Raw genomic sequence first — 9804 nt, forward strand, 5'->3', positions numbered from 1 at the left:
GCGCTATATAAAAAAGATTATTATTTATAGCCCCGCTACATGATAGGAGTAGCTGTCTGGTATCATAGGTCCGGCGAGAGGAATATTTATAGTAATGCCACATAATAGCATGTTGTATGTATTGAAGGAGACACAATTGTAATTAATGAATGTGAAAAAGGGACTGTAATGACCAAACGTCAGTATATTGTAGGCTGAGTAAATGGATGGAACCTCATCTAATGAGATGGGGGGGTCAGCGTGTCTGAAAGATAAAGGACACATTTAATGATAATCATTGTAGCCAATTGATTTCTCTATTTAGACCCTTGGGAGCCAGAGTTTCAAGTTTACGAATCCAAAACGTTTCTCTTGTTGTGAGCAATTTATTGTGATTACCTCCCCTTCTTGGTCTGGGTACGTGTTCAATCACCTGGTATTTCAATTCAGCCACCATATGTTTGAATTTAACAAAGTGGTCAGGTAAGGGTAGCCACGTCTTACCACAGCGCATGGTGGATTTGTGACTCGCGATCCGATCTTTGACAGGTTGAGTCATTTCCTCTACGTAAAGGAGGCCGCAGGGACATTTGATAAGGTAGACCATGAAATTAGAGTCACAAGTATGATAGCCATGAATGGGGTATGATTTTCCTGTCCGTGGGTGAGTGACACTGTCAGATTTTATAACGTTTGAAAATGAGGCACACCTCAGACAAGGGAACGTGCCTTGTCGGCATTTGGTCAAAAAACTTTGGGTAGTTGTGGAACGTGAGCCGCCGACGTCAGCCCGCACCAGTCTGTCCCTGATGTTAGGAGCTCTCTTATTGCAAAGCTGGTGTAGTAAAACAATCAATTTTGGGGTATGCTTTGGAGAGCAATGACCAATGTTTTGTAATGATTGAATGGATCTTGGGCATTAGGGGATGATAGCTATGTACGAAGGGGAGACGGTCCTTGGAAAGTAATTGTGGATGGGGAGATGTTGGGTTAAGGATGCGGGCTCTTTCTTGTTCAAGTAGGCGTGATGGGTAGTCTCTGTCCCTAAACTTCTGGGACATTTTGTCCAGACGTACAGGGAGTAGGTCAGGGTTGGAGACAATTCTGGCTACCCTTGTGAATTGCGACCGGGGGAGGCTATTTTTAGTGGTTTTGGGGTGGCTACTGGAATAGTGTAGAAGGCTATTGCAGTCTGTGAGTTCGGTAAATAAATCGGTTGTGAGAGTCCCATGTTGGTCCTTGTGTACCATGGTATCTAGAAAAGAGATGCGATCTTTATCAAAATGGATGGTAAATTGGAGCTCAGGATAAACAGAATTAAGAAGTTGGTGGAATGTTAATAGTAAATCGGGTGACCCTGTCCAGATAAAAAAGATGTCATCAATGTAACGATGATAACAACACACGTGTTGGTTGAAGAGTTCCTCGGGATAAATATGATTCTCTTCAAAAGAGCTCATAAAGGCATTCGCATAGGCTGGTGCGACATTAGAGCCCATTGCGGTCCCAGGTGACTGGATGTAGTATACATCCTCATTCAGAAAAACTTTTTCATATAGGACCAGTTTTTAGAAGGTCCAGGCAAAATTGAATGAAGTTACCAAAATAGTAGCCAAAATCCCCTTCTCATGGGAAATGGAGATAAAAAGGCTGTTTTATATCTAATGTTGCCAAGAGGCTAGCAGGTGATATTGAATTATATTGTTTAATTAAATCCAGAAATTTTCCAGTATCTAGTAGAAATGACCTAGTGGCCTTGACAAGAGGTGTTAATATTTTTTCAAGATAAATGGATAGAGGTGAAAGTATGGAGTCTGTGGCTGCCACAAGAGGGTTACCTGGAGGTTTAGTGAGTGATTTATGGACCTTCGGGAGGATGTAGAAAACTGGAGTTATGGGGTGTGGATTAGTGAGAAATTTAGCTGTCTTTTGGTCGATTGTATGACCAAAGTTCTAATCAGATTCTGAATTTTGTTATCAATTTGAAAAGTGGGGTCTCTCTGAATGCACCTATATGTGTCGGGATTGGAAAGTTGATGCTATATTTCGTTGGATGCCACTTGTAATCATGCCCAGGGTGGTAGTCGTAGGCGAGTGTCATGTGTCCGACACTCCGGCACAGAAACGAGTGTTGTGGATGTGCATGTGCAGCATTATTCCTGCATCTGTTCCTGCCACTGTCTATTCTGATGGTGGAGGATCAGTCTATTTAACCCTTTCAATCAAGAAGCCACACGAATTCTTACAATGTCCATTTATGCACGGCCAACTGGTGAACGGGGGATCGCAGGTTCTGCGTTCTCCTTCGTCATCTTCCATACATTACACCGGCTCCTTTACCTTAGTTATAGTTTGCATTTTTCTCCCGGCAACAAGTAGCAAGGGGAGAAGTTGGAATTTCCTGCATTTTCTTTGAGGTAGGGTCATACAGGTCCTGGTGTGCCGCTATCACCCTGACACCCTGAGACTTTATCTATAGGAGTCCCAGGAGCCGCTCGTAGAGACGATGCCTCCTGTTTCAGTATCCACAACACGGTGCTACCTTATCCCACAGTCCCCCATTGCTGGATGGTACGTTTCCCAGACTTATTTGCTTTCCTCTTCCCACTTGCCTGTGCTGTCCTTCTGTCTCTGTAGCTGGTTCTATTCCATGCTGAACCTTGTAGTTCCCCACTAGTAAACCTGTCTTTTCCATTTCACCTTCTCTCCAACATTGACTAACTACTTCTTGTAGCCCTAAAACCTTGCACTGGTTTCCATTAGGGCCGCCTCTTCCCCCTCCCCCAGGGCCCGGCCTCGCAGTTAACCCTGCAGGAACCTGACACAAACCACGGCCATGGGGATAAATATATTGTTATACTATGCACATGTATAACCACACAACATGACTTTCAGCACTCGTGCCACTATGTCTTCATGAGGAGGACAGGACCCCTGGTCCACTCTCTTACGCGGTCTCGGTGTATCCTGTGTGATGATTCCAATATTAGTGGGATCTGCTGGATGGTTATAAAAGACCCTGAATAATGAGGATGATTGTGTCAGACCTTTGTTGCTTATCGCTGTCCTTAAGTAACAGCACAAATGTAAGATGGCGGACGATCTTGTCTTTCCCCCCTGGACACCATGATGATGTTTTTTGGGGGGAGTTTATGGGTTCTTCCAATGTGGAGCTGAATTTCTCCAGTATTTGCAGGTTGTCTTGAAGCCTTGAAGTTTTTTCTCTCTTCTTATCTCTCACTCTCTGTTTCTTTCTCCTCCTTTTATTTTTTTCCTCCTTCTGTTTTTCCCTCTCTTTTTCTGGCTTGTTCATTTTCTCTCTTTCTTTCTATCTTACTCTCCTGCTCTTTCTTATTCTATGTGTATTGTTTTTCCTTCCTTTCTTCTGCTCTCTACTTCTTCCCTCTCTCACTCTATTTCTTTCTGCTTTCTTTATTTTCCTCTCCTTTATTCCTCTCCCTCTTACTGCTATTTTTCACACTTTCTCTTCTCTTTTCCTTCCTCTGTTTCTTTTCCTCTTTATCTCTGTTGCACTTGTCTCTATTTTCTTTCTTCTCTATATTACTCTTTGGTCGGTGTTTCTCTGACCTCCCAGCTTCTTTCTCTCTCCTTTTCTCCTTCTCTCCTTCCTCCGGTGCTTCTTGGCACAGTGCTCCATTTCTGCCCAGTGTAACTTTGTGGCCGCTGTTGTCTCTGTACAGACGTGACATCTGGCTGAGTTTACAGAAGATAAAGCCTTGGCGGCAGGAAGAGGATCCAGACTTTTTTGATTGCTATATTGACTGATATTCATCAGTTTTTGATAACATTCAATGAAAAGAGAAATAAAAAGATGCAAAATTTTAAAGTATATCAGCACAAAACCTTTGTGACTTTTGTCATTTTTTGCCATTTTAGGCAAATTCACAAAGCTTTTGAAAAGTGGTCAGAACTTAGTTGGGGGTGGGGGGGGAGAATAGCAAATAATTGCCACAAAAATCCATCATAATTCACACCACAAAAGTGGCATAAAGGACCACAGAAACGTAGTGAGGTCCCTGGGGTCTGAGGACGTCCTAATCCCTAATACTCCAGGCTGGAGTCTCGAGTTACTGTCTCCCTCTCTCTTTCCTTTTCCCCATCCTTTCTTTCTTTCTCTCTTCCTTCATTCCTATTCTTATTCCTTCCCTTTTTCTTTTCCTTCCTTACCATTTTTCTTTTTTTATTTCTGTCTTTCTTTCTTTCTTTTCCTTCCTTCCCCCTTTTCTAATTCCTTTATTCCTTTTTATACCTTCCCTTATTCTTTTTTCTTTCCTTTCCATTTTCTTTCTTTCTTTCTCTCTTTCCTTCTTTTCTTCCTCTCTTGTTTTTCACTCTTTCTCACTTGTCTCCTTTGTGTTCCCGTCTTGTTTTTGCTTTCCTTCTTTTCTTTCTCTCTTGGTTTTTCCCACTCTTTCTCTTTTCTCCTCTATGTTCCTGTCTCTTTGCTTCTTTTTTCCTTCTTCTTTCCTTCCTTTCTTTTATCTTTCTTCCTTTCTTTCTCTCATTCTCTTTCCTTCGTTTCTTCCTCTCTCTCGTTTTTTTCACTCTTTCTCACTTCTCCCCTTTCTGTTCCTGTCTCGTTTTTGCTTTCCTTCTTTCTCTCTCTTGGTTTTTCCCACCTCTCTTTCTCTCTTGTCCTCCCTGTGTTCCTGTCTCTTTGCTTCTTTTTCCTTCTTCTTTCCTTCTTCTTTCCTTCTTCTTTCCTTCCTTTCCTTTCTCTTTCTTCCTTTCTTTCTTTCTCTCTTTCTCTCATTCTCTTTCCTTCTTTTCTTCCTCTTGTTTTTTTTCACTCTTTCTCACTTCTCCCCTTTGTGTTCCTGTCTCGTTTTTGCTTTCCTTCTTTCTCTCTCTTGGTTTTTCCCACCTCTCTTTCTCTCTTGTCCTCCCTGTGTTCCTGTCTCCTTTTTTTCCCTTGCCCCCATCCGTCCTTCCTGTTGTAGACACTATGAGACTCTTTGATCATATTGCTGAATGTCCTGCAGAGTTTACACAAGATAAGGCCTTGGTGGCAGGACCAGGATCTGGAAGTTGTTTGATGACTATATATAGATGATATTATCAGCAGAAGCGAGATGAAATATTATTGGATCATAACTATTGACTATGTGATTAGTGAGGGCGGTAATCATCACTGTGCGGACATTGAATCAATATGGGGCCTCAAGACTGATGACAAAACTTCATGCCACAACTCCTGTCATCTGCAGTGTGGTCTTGGATCCAAACCACCATGTACAGGTCCACACTGCAATGTAGAGGCCCACACTGTCACACAGAAGTCTAAACTCCCATGTAAAGATCCACAATACAACATAGAGGTACAAACCTTCACACAGAGCTCCTCTCTGCCACGTAGGGGTCCACACAATCACGTAAAAGTCGATAACACAGAGGTCCAAACAGCCATGTAGATGTCTACATTTTTATGTTGACGTTCACACCACCATGTGGAGGTCCACACTGCCCATACCATGGCCTTCCGACAAATCCTCCCCTGCAGCCCTGTGCTACGGTGGCCTTCACTTCACTCACACTCCTCGCCCTGGTAACATATATGGTGGAGGAGTGGGTCTTCTCCTTTCCAATCACCCTCATTTCTTATCATTCCATCTTTTGAACTGCATTCTGTGCTCATCTACTTTTCAACCTCCAAGTGGCCACTATATACCAAGCCCCAGGCCTGGCCACTATCTTTATTGACCAATTCCCCACCTGGCTTCTACACTTCCTCTCTGCTGACATTCCCACTATCATCATGGACGACTTCAACATCCCTACTGACACCTGCCATTCGGCAGCTCTACACTACTGTCACTTGCCACATACTTTGGCCTCACCCAGTGGTCCTCTACAGCCATCCACACAAGTGGACATATTGTAAATTAGACCTTATCTTCACCTGCTTCTGCCCCCTATCTAACCTCACTACTTCACCTCTCCCTCTATTTGACTACATCTACTTACACTCTCTTCCCCATCCTCTTCACCTGCCCCCAATTCTAGCATCTACCTCACAGAAACTTAACACACTTTGACACTCGCACACACTCCAACTCTATTCTACCGCTGTCCTCCATATCTTCACTCCATGACGCAGACAGCACCATTATTTTCTACAAAGCTGCACTCCTATCAGCTACTGACTCATTCACCCCTCTCTTGCATGGCAGAGTGCAACGAATCAATAAACTGCCCTGGCACACCAACCTCACTGCAAAGCTCCAGCGAGTGTCCAGGGTTGCAGAGCAGGAAGAAAACACATTCACAGGAAGACTTCACCACAACTTTGAAGAGGAGACAAATCACTGCACTCATCCAGTTCAGATAAATTTTGCTGAAGTGAATATTTTATTAAAGATGCGAAGATGAAGACGAAACAATAAGTGTTATGATAGCAATTCAGTAACACAATGTACATAGCGATCAGAGCACATACAGTGATCTGACAATAACCCAAAATAATAGAACGAGCTCTGAGACGTGGGAACTCTGTAGACCGCAATTCCTGATCCTCTCCAAACACAACTAGAGGCAGCCATGGATTGCGCCTAACGCTCCCTATGCAACTCGGCACGGCCTGAGAAACTAACTAGCCTGAAGATAGAAAAATAAGCCTACCTTGCCTCAGAGAAATACCCCAAAGGAAAAGGCAGCCCCCCACATATAATGACTGTGAGTAAGATGAAAAGACAAACGTAGGGATGAAATAGGTTCAGCAAAGTGAGGCCCGATATTCTAGACAGAACGAGGATAGAAAAGATAACTTTGCGGTCTACACAAAACCCTAAAGAAAACCACGCAAAGGGGGCAAAAAGACCCTCCGTACCGAACTAACGGCACGGAGGTACACCCTTTGCGTCCCAGAGCTTCCAGCAAAACAAATAGACAAGCTGGACAGAAAAAATAGCAACAAATAGCAAAGAAGCACTTAGCTATGCAGAGCAGCAGGCCACAGGAATGATCCAGAGACACACAAGTCCAACACTGGAACATTGACAGGAAGCCAGGATCAAAGCATCAGGTGGAGTTAAGTAGAGAAGCAGCTAACGAGCTCACCAGATCACCTGAGGGAGGAAACTCAGAAGCTGCAGTACCACTTTCCTCCACAAACGGAAGCTCCCAGAGAGAATCAGCCGAAGTACCACTTGTGACCACAGGAGTGAACTCTGCCACAGAATTCACAACAGTACCCCCCCTTGAGGAGGGGTCACCAAACCCTCACCAGAGCCCCCAGGCCGACCAGGATGAGCCACATGAAAGGCACGAACGAGATCGGGAGCATGGACATCAGAGGCAAAAACCCAGGAATTATCTTCCTGAGCATAACCCTTCCATTTAACCAGATACTGGAGTTTCCGTCTTGAAACACGAGAATCCAAAATCTTCTCCACAATATACTCCAATTCCCCCTCCACCAAAACAGGGGCAGGAGGCTCCACAGATGGAACCATAGGTGCCACGTATCTCCGCAACAATGACCTATGGAATACGTTATGTATGGAAAAAGAATCTGGGAGGGTCAGACAAAAAGACACAGGATTAAGAACCTCAGAAATCCTATACGGACCAATAAAACGAGGTTTAAACTTAGGAGAAGAAACTTTCATAGGAATATGACGAGAAGATAACCAAACCAGATCCCCAACAAGAAATCGGGGACCCACACGGCGTCTGCGATTAGCGAAACGTTGAGCCTTCTCCTGGGACAAGGTCAAATTGTCCACTACCTGAGTCCAAATCTGCTGCAACCTGTCCACCACAGTATCCACACCAGGACAGTCCGAAGACTCAACATGTCCTGAAGAGAAACGAGGATGGAACCCAGAATTGCAGAAAAACGGCGAAACCAAGGTAGCCGAGCTGGCCCGATTATTAAGGGCGAACTCAGCCAAAGGCAAAAAGGACACCCAGTCATCCTGATCAGCAGAAACAAAGCATCTCAGATATGTTTCCAAGGTCTGATTGGTTCGTTCGGTCTGGCCATTAGTCTGAGGATGGAAAGCCGAGGAAAAAGACAAGTCAATGCCCATCCTACCACAAAAGGCTCGCCAAAACCTCGAAACAAACTGGGAACCTCTGTCAGAAACAATATTCTCTGGAATGCCATGCAAACGAACCACATGCTGGAAGAACAAAAGCACCAAATCAGAGGAGGAAGGCAATTTAGACAAGGGTACCAGATGGACCATCTTAGAGAAGCGATCACAGACCACCCAAATGACTGACATCTTTTGAGAAACGGGAAGGTCAGAAATAAAATCCATAGAGATATGTGTCCAAGGCCTCTTCGGGACCGGCAAGGGTAAAAGCAACCCACTAGCACGAGAACAGCAGGGCTTAGCCCGAGCACAAATCCCACAGGACTGCACAAAAGTACGCACATCCCGCGACAGAGACGGCCACCAAAAGGATCTAGCCACTAACTCTCTGGTACCAAAGATTCCAGGATGACCAGCCAACACCGAACAATGAAGTTCAGAGATAACTCTATTCGTCCACCTATCAGGGACAAACAGTCTCTCCGCTGGGCAACGATCAGGTTTATTAGCCTGAAATTTTTGCAGCACCCGCCGCAAATCAGGGGAGATGGCAAACACAATTACTCCTTCCTTGAGGATACCCGCCGGCTCAGATAAACCCGGAGAGTCGGGCACAAAACTCCTAGACAGAGCATCCGCCTTCACATTTTTAGAGCCCGGAAGGTACGAAATCACAAAGTCAAAACGGGCAAAAAACAACGACCAACGAGCTTGTCTAGGATTCAAGCGCTTGGCAGACTCGAGATAAGTCAAGTTCTTATGATCAGTCAATACCACCACGCGATGCTTAGCTCCTTCAAGCCAATGACGCCACTCCTCGAATGCCCACTTCATGGCCAGCAACTCTCGGTTGCCCACATCATAATTTCGCTCAGCAGGCGAAAACTTCCTGGAAAAGAAAGCGCATGGTTTCATCACTGAGCAATCAGAACCTCTCTGCGACAAAACAGCCCCTGCTCCAATCTCAGAAGCATCAACCTCGACCTGGAACGGGAGCGAAACATCTGGTTGACACAACACAGGGGCAGAAGAAAAACGACGCTTCAACTCTTGAAAAGCTTCCACAGCAGCAGAAGACCAGTTGACCAAATCAGCACCCTTCTTGGTCAAATCGGTCAATGGTTTAGCAATACTAGAGAAATTGCAGATGAAGCGACGATAAAAATTAGCAAAGCCCAGGAACTTTTGCAGACTTTTCAGAGATGTCGGCTGAGTCCAATCATGGATGGCCTGGACCTTAACAGGATCCATCTCGATAGTAGAAGGGGAAAAGATGAACCCCAAAAATGAAACCTTCTGCACACCAAAGAGACACTTTGATCCCTTCACAAACAAAGAATTAGCACGCAGGACCTGAAACACCGTTCTGACCTGCTTCACATGAGACTCCCAATCATCCGAGAAGATCAAAATGTCATCCAAGTACACTATCAGGAATTTATCCAGGTACTCTCGGAAGATGTCATGCATAAAGGACTGAAACACTGATGGAGCATTGGCAAGTCCGAACGGCATCACTAGATACTCAAAATGGCCCTCGGGCGTATTAAATGCAGTTTTCCATTCATCGCCTTGCTTAATTCGCACCAGATTATACGCACCACGAAGATCTATCTTTGTGAACCAACTAGCCCCCTTAATCCGAGCAAACAAATCAGATAACAAAGGCAAGGGGTACTGAAATTTAACCGTGATCTTATTAAGAAGGCGGTAATCTATACAAGGTCTCAGCGAACCATCCTTCTTGGCTACAAAAAAGAACCCT

Source organism: Ranitomeya imitator, chromosome 3, assembly GCF_032444005.1.
Source record: "Ranitomeya imitator isolate aRanImi1 chromosome 3, aRanImi1.pri, whole genome shotgun sequence".
Taxonomy (NCBI): domain Eukaryota; kingdom Metazoa; phylum Chordata; class Amphibia; order Anura; family Dendrobatidae; genus Ranitomeya; species Ranitomeya imitator.